Here is a 10,979-nt window from a genome sequence, read left to right as displayed (position 1 = left end):
CATTAGGGCTACTGGGAATGAATGCCCAAGTAAAATGATGAAGTACAGTAATACAATACTATAGGGAGTGCATTTGCCATGAATGCACCAAGCCAACTCTCCTATACAAACAGTATAGTGTTGCTGCCAAAAATATGATTAGCTAAAGTTGCCTTTTTGCATTGTTATGGTTGAACTTTTTTTTCCTGTAGCCTCGTTCCCATGCTGTGGATTTAATCACGAAATTTGTTAGCAAGACGAAGAGGTTTCATGTGAGCTTACTGTTATTCTACCTGCACTTGCTTTTATCTTTTTTTGTGCAGGACTCTGAGAAGCTGGAGGGACCCCACAAACCTCAAGCATTGAGGATACAACTTTTAACCAAGAACCAGGCAACATGATGTGCATGTATCACGTTCGCTGTGATTGCATCGTTTCAGGGTACACTGACAACATACTAGTACTAGTAACTAGTCCTTGATTAGCAGCAGTGGCCTGAATTATTGCCTGGCCGCTATTCATATAATCCTTTGGTGCTTACTCATCGCCTTGTTCTGTCTCTAAAATGGCGTATGGGTGTTCCGAGGCTTGTAATATTTGCTCAAGGCGCGCATTGGCATTGGTGTATGTCGGTAAATGCCAGCCACTGCTGCCTAGCTCAACATGTTTTGTATGATGTAGAATGCGCTCTGTGTATCTACAATCGAGTGACCTGCTTGTGTGGGCCAACTGCAACTACACCAACAGTTGCACTAGTATGTGCACTGTGCTGGCACAGTGTATCATACTCAGTCTTGTCACTTCTTCTCCCACGTTTACTGTATTGTTTAATTCACTGTACACATCTTGCCCAGCTCCTCTAAGGCCACACAGAATTAGTTTGTTGTTTTGGGCCACTACACTCAGCTGGTGTAAGGTTGGTCTGCTTCTCTCTTCCTTCTCTTTGACGTGTCCAGCCAATCATTCATGTCAAGCTTTGCATAACTTAGATCACTGTATATACAGTCACCTGGCTGGAAACGTCCATGCCTGCAAAATCGCATCTTTCTTGAGGGACCCCATTTTATAGAGTGGACGACATTCAGGGTGCGTTTGGTTGGTACGATCTAGAACAGGATCGAACAGCTGGTGCACATGGAGCAGCCTCATGCCAGCCAAACGCTACTCCAGAAACAGAGCACATTTTTGTGGAAAAATGTGCCAAACTTGGTGCATTCTTCAAAATGTGTATGGATCACCATGGTCACTTTGTACGGTACGACGAGTCCAACCCAAAAGCGTATGCACGTGATCATTTGGGAACAAAATCGATGTTCCCGCCAGGTTTCACTGTGAAAAAGTGAAACTGCTCGGTCTGCTCCGGCCTCGAGGCCGGAGCAAGCAGAACATGTTCTGGCCGACCCAGAACAGGTGCAGTCCCAACCAAACGCGCTGTTCTGGTGAATCCTGTTCTAGTTCGTACCAACCAAACGCGCCCTCACTTTCCTGATAGACTCACCTCAGATGTTGGTATTGTACCCATCCCTGATTTGTACATGCACCACGTTTTTGGCAACTCCGAACAGTGAGAATGTCTGCTGTGGATAGTTCTCATGCATTAAACTCATTCCTAAATTGAATGTAAACAAGTACAGTATAATACCACCAAAATGTAGTTCATTACAAGTCGTCGATTATGATCCTTTGTTGAGACGAAAGCTTCGGGACCTGGGAGTACTTGTGACATACCCATAATTATCATACTCTGTCAGGTTCTGAAGCTGTGTGCTGTGTGCCAGGGGTTATGGCGATCGAGTGCATGTATGTTCGGATAAGGGCGTGGGAAAACACTCATCTAAAACATACTCATTTCCTCATGCATACTTTCATTTCTCATTCTTTTTGGCACACACTCCAGCTCCTCCAAATTATCATGGGATGCATGTTGATGACAGCCTGCTGCCATGCAGCCTGAGCAGTTCGGACAATCAATCATTCGGATAATCGGCATTCTATATTACTACAGTTGTAGTAGCTGTATTTCATGTACAGTACTACAGTAGAGTCGGGCGCCAAAGAACGTGTTGCCCAAGAATGTCCAGCCTGAAATGCTAAGAACGCCACCGCCTTAAGTTTAAAAGAATGGCGGTGTTGGTTTTCCGGCAGCTTTCGGGATACATAATTATGATCCTAACATGATTGTTTCTAAGAACATGCTACAAGAGCGCAGCCGGATGGCTGAAAAATACGAACACCCAAGGCTAACCTCTTGGACACAACGTTCTTGGACGCTCGACTCTACTGTAGTATGGAAGAACGCTCTTCGGCAGGGATGTTACATGTTAGAAATCATGCGTACAAGATGCCTATTTAATTAAGTCTGCTCTTCTTGTATGACAAGCTTTGGCATGCATGCAGCTCTTAGAATTAATCCCAAAGGTGGAGTGCAATGACATGTTTAATAAGTCCCAAAGGCGGAGTGCAATGACATGCATTTGGAACCGTGATCACTAAAATCCTGCGCTTAATTCTAAGATTTAGAACTATAAGTGATGTTGCACACCCAAGAACGTCGTTCCGAGGGCCTAGGTCGGGGGCGTTCTTGGAAGAACATCATGCTGGATTGTAGATAAACTACTGTATATAACCCGCATGTGTGTGATAACAAAAGCTGCGGTACAGTGCGGAGAAACTAGTATAACATACTAATATCACCAGTAGGTTTTCTAAACTTCTTGTTCTATACTGGAGAATATTCCAGCGAGTGAATCCAGAGCAAGTGCTATGGAAATGGACTAGCGAGAGCTCACAATAGCCAGACAGACCCACGAGTCCTTTCTTGAACCGAACAATAATCATCTATGGCATTCAACATGCAGTTTGGGAAGCCATGCAGTCCTGGGACAAATATCCAAATGCATTCTTGTCTCCAGACCAAACAACGATTGTTATCATACTTAACAATTTCCAACTCTACGACCACCATGCCAGCTCAAGCAAAAAGAAGCAAAGGAAGACGGAGATTTCTACTTGTGCAGCCATTCAGGGAGGAGCACGAAGGCTGTTTTAACATTACATGATTCGACTGTGCACGCACTTTCCAAAAGTGTACTTATCACATACCACGTGAACTCTTAGGCTGTTTGCAGTGCGATATACTTACATGTGCATGCCCTTGCCGCACATTCACACTCCAGTACAAAACATAATTATGCAAATATGTAATGCACATAATGTAACATTCTACGCTTGAAAGCAGATCAGCATTCGAACTTTTTCATTGCCTTCAGGCTGCAACAGCATATTGCAAGAGGGCACAATGGCCCAACCCAACATCTTCCCGTGAACACCATCGGCCATGGCAGTACAGACCATCTGACATCACTCACACCACCCACATAGAAGAGAAGCAATGTTGATACTTCATAGTTAACACGTTACAAATACTACTGAGAGTGCATATAGGCAGTACACCAGGTTCAGGATGCATTGATCCATTCTTCTGCTTCAACTACCTTAGCTGCTCATTTGATCTATGGCTATGCATGCTGTCATCAGCGAGCCACATCATTTCGAAAGACTGATGACGGAGAGATCATTGTGCGTGTGTAGTCACAATACTATCAGAGAAATACGTTTGGCTAATATAGGAATACTGTGGACAAAATCGTACACAATAACCTGCCTTGAAGCAAATCTCAGAAAGAAAGCGCTGTGCAGATGCATGTCAGCCGCTTCAGATTCAGTCACTTCGTGAGATCCAATATTCTTCCAACTGTACTGTTCAGCCTTCGGTGATCCACAGAGACAGACAAACAATCTGTTCCGTCCTTCCACATGAGAAACAGAGAGGGAACATGTTCCAGTTCATTCCAGTATGAAGGTGGCGGAAACAGGCAATGAAAGTCATCGTTGGGCCAACATGACCAGCCTTCAGACATGAGTTCTCAGCGACCTTCGCTCATCATAATGGTATTCACCCTTGGCTACAATCCTGCAAAACACGTGAAAAGATTGCAGCAAAACAAACTGAATGTTATAAAGAAGCAATTTAGGAAAACTATGCCTATCGTATTTGTAGTACAGTGAAGCTAAGATACAACACCCAGCAGGCAGGCAAACTTGATAATATCCGATGAATTAGCATGCCTGGTCATGGCACACCGGGTACAAAATATGCAACCAGCATAACGTTTCCACCAGTATTGATAATCTATCGTAACGTTATTATCAAACTACATAACTGCTAAGAATGTGCAACTACTAACATAAGGTACGATCGGCTTCGAAATCCAATGATTATGAGCAAGCGCGCATATATTTCTACATGTGCCATGTAGATAGAGTGTTTCATCAGGTTCAGTAGGCATGGATCCACAGTTCATTGTTCTGCTTCAACTACCGTAGCTGTGATGTACAAGTTTTGATCTCTGGCTATGCATGATGGTATTAGTGAGCCCAATGGCCTACAAAAGCCGAAGTGATGAAACTTTCTGCCGTGGGCAGAGGGATCATCGAGTTGCCCACTCTTGGTTATGTACTCATGCCATGACCAACTATCAGTGCACAAGTACTGCTACGCCCTCACTATGATCCATTGCAACAATATCACCAGGCACATGCATGCTACTGCACCCATTAAACCAAGAGTCGCAAATAGGAAAATCTTTCCTGTGAACCACAGCTATAAGGTGCTTTGAGTCCAGTTTTGTGGGAAAGTTGCACTGCACGATGCACAATACCACATTGAGCGAAATTCTTTTTTTTCACATAGCGTGAAGCGTCTCTCGAGAAATGCAATGCACAATGCATAGCACATCGCAGAAAAATCTTGTATTGCACCTGCAGTCTAAAACTACTTGCCAGCCAGAGCTTTTGAGTCACATGCACCAGCATGCAGGAAGTGATGCCCATCACGTGTCACCCAACCTTGAAGTGGAGCTGGGCTCAATTTCCCGTGATACGACCTGTGATGGAGCTGGAACAACCAGCGATGCAAGTTTGCAGTCCAATTATTTGAAACTGGCCCGCTATGTTGCTGAGAACGTACTCAAGGCAACATTTGAGAAATTACCTTTCGAAAAAATGTTCGGTACAAACCTGGCCGGATATTGTTTAAACTTTACGGTCTGTGTGAAGAAAACAACTATTTTATTGCATAGACTAAAGCTATCCAGCATTATCGATAATTTTCACGAAATGAAAGAAGGACCCTCCTCCACCCACCCACCCACCCACCACCCCACCACCCCCCCCCCCCCCCCGATTGATGTCTGTAATATCAATATTTTTTCGAAATGAAACTCCCCTTGACCCACCCACCAACGAAACTTTTTCTCTTCGTGTAAAAGATCGACAATTATGGACCCGGCATTATCGATAATTTTCACGAAATGAAAAGTTTAGTGATGAGTAACTTGTGACCGTCCCCCACCCCCACCTACTCACCCCTCAACGAAAAATAGCTGGAATGGACTAGTGTTTCAGCTATCAATATTTTTCATTACGAAACCCTTCTTGACCCACCCGCCCATGAACGATTTTTTTTCTCGTTTCTTGTTAAAGATAGATAATTATGGATGGCCCCTAACGTGCCAGGTTCGAATGAATGGACCGTAGAAGATTGTTTGTGATATCACACGATCAGAACAGGTGACAACCAACACTACATGGCTGTATACTTGATGTGCTGCATTTACTGGGTGCAACGCAGGGAGTTGTAGCATCTAGGTAGATGGCACAGGCGACTGTAAAGCAAAATGACATGGGGTTCGACCCAGGGGTTCCTGTTTCAGCCACCCCTGGAGCACCATTGGGCAGATCTATACACGCTCGTACATGGCATTGCTAATCTGGGCCGTTCTCAGGGTCAGTAGGTCAAGGCCGTGATTGCACAGATCACGGAGAACCTCCAAATCCTGACCCAAAATTCTATAAAGTATTGTGTAGTCTCCCTGCAGTGTAGGTGCTATGACTCCCTGGCGCGATGTACCTGCTGGTAAATAGACAAATTGCAACCAGGCCATAATTTGGATAGAGCAGACGATCCTGTCCTGGACCCTGTTCCACATTCAAAGTATCTAGACTCATTATAGTGAGGGAGGAATATTGTGGTACTGACTCCGATTTTCATGCGCTAAGAAATTATCAAGTATATGTAACTGTAAGTGATAATCACTCAAAGTACGAAGCTAACAGTAATATTCACTGGTTAGAGGGAAAGGCACAAACGGGAAAGGTCTGAAGAAAAAATTGACTGTCATCACCAGGATTCGAACCAGGGACCTTCGCTTGAGGCCAGCGATGCTCTAATCACTGAGCTAAGGTGTAGCCGTCATCCCAGCCGAGATCGTTCAACATTTTCTTCAGACTTCGTAACGCACACTAACAGCATCAGCTAATGGTATATGTACTCTTTTTCGATTGTACATGCAAGCTCTACCTTGTGATGTTGAGCTCTCTTCGTTTGGTGGGGGTACTCCGATCGTCTAATGTGAACCACAGTCCACCTACAATTCTACATTTGCAACGTTGTCCAATGTGCATCGGCACTCATTGTACATAACTGTTACAGCAGAGTGTAGATTATCCGCACCCCTCGGGCGCACGCTTTCTCCAGGGGGTTCGGATGGGGAAAAATTCTGATAAGGGAGCAGTCACACATCCATCTAAGACTTGCACATTCCTTCACGTTTCCATCATTTCTCACATTCTCTTCACAGGAACTAGACACACTCTAGCTCCTCAATATGACACCACCGTGATACATTGTTGCTCCAACCTGTTGCAAACTATCTTGTGCACAGCTTGAATGGTGCTTGGGGTTGGGGAAAATGAGCAGAAGCTCATTTTTGTCCCTTCAATTCAATGGAAACTGGCATTTCGAATAAGTGATTGTTCGGATTATCGGCATTCTCCTGTACCATAAAGTCGCGGATAAAAGCCGGGCTTATAAGCACATGAGCCGCTTTCTGCATCAGGCTTTAATGCAAACCAGGCTTGTATGCAAACCATGCTTATATGCACCACTGATATTTTTGCCAGACTTGTATTCCAGGCTTCTACGCGCGACAAGCGTAGATCTACCACTGACTACCAGTATGGCGGCAGTTTTACTATGCACCGTACATAGCGCATGCACTCTTGACCCACCCGATCCGCGCTTGCATAGAAGCCAGGCTTCTACGCGCGACAGGCTTATATGCATTTAACCCGTTTGATTTTCAGGCTTCTATCTGCGATGTGCTTGTATGCAAACCCGGCTTTTATCCGCGACTTTACGGTATTCATATTCACGCTTTCGGTACAGTCTGGAACAGGAGATCCTAGTTCGACTCAGACTGCCCTTTCCATAATACGTTTCACATGTACTCGCAGTTCTTTTATCGGAACATCTTTTCTTCCCAACCTCAAATCCTGTGCAACACCGGTTGGCTTTCCTCAGTTTCCTGAGTGGTGTTACCTCTCAATAGAAGCATGAGTGGCCATTCAATATACCGGTATAGTAAAACATGTCCATAATTATCGGAGAAAGGATCGGATGTGGCTAAATAATTTGAAACTGTTCACCTCTCCTCACTGCGCTCTTGGCCCACATTTACCACACCATAGCGGGGAAGTTCGTTCTTGGATAGATGCTCTACATCCTCCAGACATCTATCCAAGAACAAACTTCCTCGCTATGGTGTGGTGAATGTGAGCCAAGAGTGCAGTGGTGGACAGTTGCAAATAATTTTACTACAATGTGCTAAGCAGAACAGAGGTACTCGCACCTGGGTGGAAACTATTCTGAATTTTGAATGCCAGGGAAGGCTGAAGGATACCCATGAAACCACTGCCAAAGCAAACACGAATTTGAAAAGCAGTGCATGCATGGTGGCGGTGGGAAAAAGCAGCCAAGGAAAGTGTGTACATATTTTTGTTGAAAGCACGAGAATTCAAAGAAAGCTGGCTGCGTCCTCTATTTCCATGATCGGCCAGTGCCTGCAGCACGAACAGTACATTGTAATACATGTATGTGCATAGACAGACAAATAAACACTAACCTGAGCATGGGTACCGCTTGTATTCGTGGTCAGGAAAGTGAAAGTACGAACGAAGGAGAAGAAGATTGTTGACCATGGCGAACAACTGCATATCCAGAGGGCACACGGCTTGCCAGAATGGGTCGGCTACATCTTCGCTAATTTTCTATCCTAACAACATTCAGCTTCGAGGTCAAGGACGACGGCATTTTTGGAAGGAAATTTCGAATTTTGGAGAAGAAGCTTGCTTTCGGAAAAATGTTCCTTTCACGCAAGGCAGCATGCCAGGTCAGGCGTGTGAACCAGGTGAACTGTGTCAGCAGATCGACGCAGCAGATCGACGTTTACGTCGTTCCAGGCCGACTGTAAAGCTTTTTTGACCAAGCCGTGAATCGCCCTCGCTCTGACTCGCCCGGCCAGCCACAGGTCTCTGATGCAGAGCTGCAAGTGACGGATATCGGTCATTTGCAGCCACTACTTAGGGCCTCCTGGTCGTCGCAATCTGATACATAATATCAAGAGTCCATGGGTTATGAACTCTTGATAGGGACTTCAATTGAAAAACCAAATTCGCGAGTTTTGCATAAAACGCTAGTTTTTCTAAACCGGGAAGGTGTGAGAAACAACCTGTGAAAATTTGAACCCAAAATTCCAAGGCAATCTAGAGTTATAGTCGATTGAAGATCGGAAAACGGGGGAGAAAGTAGTCACAGAAGTAAATTGTACTAGTATGTGAGCCGTGTGGTTTCCGTCCAGCACTGCACTATCTGGTACATACATGGCGATACATGTACAGGATGTGTGCATGCATGCAGTGTGCACGCATGCCGTGCGCGCCTTCTTGCACAAGTCACACGTTTTCACCGTCACTGCTTCTACAGCGTGCGCGCAGTTCACTCGATTTTTTTCGTCTACCACCAGGAAATCGCCGTGGGCTGGTTTCTGTGATCATCTTCCTTCTACCGTGATAAAGCGCGAGCCTCAATGTTCTAGAATCCTCTTGGTTTAGGCTAATTCGAGGCCGCTGAACACGAAAATCGGGTGTTCTTCGTGGGGCCGAGTACGGATCTGGTCGAAATTAGTACTTCGAAGTGCATCCGCGCCAAGCGCGGAGGCATTATTTTTGGAAGCATGGCATGTGTGGCACCATTGGAAAGGTAATGACCTCAGCTACCTAAAAATAGCATCGACAAGGCCGAAAAGGCCGCGGGAGAAGATACTTGGGCCTCGAACTGCATCTCGAACTGCAGTCACGAGGCGCCCATTCACTTTGTACAGGCGAGCTGTGACTGCACTTTTCGCTTTTCTGTGACCGGAACTGAACTCCCTACTCTTGATAATTATAGCAATAAAAACTGCTTTATGGCAGTTTTCTAAAAAAAGTTATTGTGTTCTAGTCCATGGACCCCGTCTAAAAAGTAAGAAATTAACGAAATGTGATAGCTGAAAATTAAAATTTCACACAAAACCTCACAATAATCACAACACTTGAAATGCTGCTTTCAACTTTAACTTGTACTGCACCAACAATTGGCAACATGCATGCATAGGAAAGAAGATCACGAGGGGAAAAGGTCTTCTACATGTAGCTTTTAATTCTGTGTGTGATTATTGTGAGGTTTTGTGTGAAATTTTAATTTTCAGCTATCACATTTCGTTAATTTCTTACTTTTTAGACGGGGTCCATGGACTAGAACACAATAACTTTTTTTAGAAAACTGCCATAAAGCAGTTTTTATTGCTATAATTTCTTTTGTTTTTTCTGTCACCAATCAATGGAATGCCCTATATCAATATGTAAATGATGGCTTTCACATCATATCAAGAGGTTTATGTACTCTTGATCACATCAACACCGTATTATACCAAGAGTACATAATGGGGGTTATGTACACTTGATTATACGCATTGATGTGCAAGCCTTTTCTTGCAGAAAATGGCACTAGCATAATGCATGTTCTTCTGCGGGGAAACATGCGAGTAGTTAGGTGGTGATACTTTTTTTATACGGAGGTCATTCTGTGCATGTTGCTGTTGCAGAATTTCATGACTCTGCCATAAATTTGTCTTGCCTTTCAGATATTTAAGATTTCCCCACCCTCGAGCCATGCGCCAGGTGCGTGTCGCAGATGTTTTTGTTGATTCTGTGTTTATAGTGGTTTATAATCATGGGTTATCGTGATAAGGTCATCCAGCATCATATTGCACTGAAATCGTAATCCTGTTGATGTCGATACAACTCTTGGAAGTAGTTCAATGACTTCAAACTGTTAGTCCACGATTTTCTAAAACACAGCAAAGGAGGAACAATAAACATGTATTAAAATGTAAACAAATACATTGCTGAGTCCGACACCTCGTTCTAACAACTACACTGATCCTGAGGATAAAAGGGTCAAGGCTATGGTTGGAGGTACTAATACTGAGAGATAAACAAGGCACTCCATGATAATAAAATCTTACACATCTTTTGGTGAGTATGAATGATATCCAGTCGAACCTCTTTAGGACGAACACCAAGGGACCGATGGTATTTATTCTGTGAGTTTGTCTTAACCTATTTTATAACCAGTGGATACAATTATTTCTCCAATAGACATACGAATAGATTTCTTCTACAGCGAAAGATTCTAAGCCACACCGACTCATTGACTCGTCTCGTATGAAACAAAAGAGTCACTAGAGAGGTTCTGCAAAACGAAAATGCGTACAAACTTTCGCTCTACATCATGAAGTGCGAACCTTCGCAACTTTGGACGCGAAACTTGCAGGGAACGCGAAATGAACTCTTGTAGGAAATTTCGTGAGATCGGGTCATGGCGTACGTGCACTTGGCCCGCGCAAACTACGAAAATGTGCAGAACGCAAAGTTCGTGCACAAATTCGTACACACTTTTGCAAGGACTGTCGCGAAACTTCGTTCGAATTTTCGTTTTGCAGAACCTCTCCAGTGAACCTTTCTTTAGCAACATGACGGCAACTGAAACAGCAACAGAG

At 44.2% G+C, this 10,979-nt stretch overlaps 2 long non-coding RNA genes across 2 annotated transcripts in view; both read right to left on the bottom strand.

Annotated features, from left to right (window-relative positions):
- Positions 1-3,357: 3,357 nt before the first annotated feature.
- LOC135812474 (uncharacterized) lies at positions 3,358-8,221 on the bottom strand. Its single transcript, XR_010552812.1, has 2 exons — positions 8,004-8,221; positions 3,358-3,952 (listed from the first exon to the last, which is right to left on the bottom strand). It is a non-coding gene; the product is annotated as an uncharacterized LOC135812474 (long non-coding RNA).
- A 1,959-nt stretch (positions 8,222-10,180) lies between these two features.
- The window catches only part of LOC135812531 (uncharacterized), a 1,626-nt gene continuing 827 nt past the window's right edge, over positions 10,181-10,979 (bottom strand). Inside the window, exon 3 of the long non-coding RNA XR_010552841.1 lies at positions 10,181-10,267. This is a non-coding gene — a long non-coding RNA (uncharacterized LOC135812531). The remainder of the gene's footprint in view (positions 10,268-10,979) is intronic.

This window comes from Sycon ciliatum, chromosome 3 (assembly GCF_964019385.1).
Source record: "Sycon ciliatum chromosome 3, ocSycCili1.1, whole genome shotgun sequence".
Taxonomy (NCBI): Eukaryota; Metazoa; Porifera; class Calcarea; order Leucosolenida; family Sycettidae; genus Sycon; species Sycon ciliatum.
This window is presented reverse-complemented; position numbering and strand designations above follow the sequence as displayed.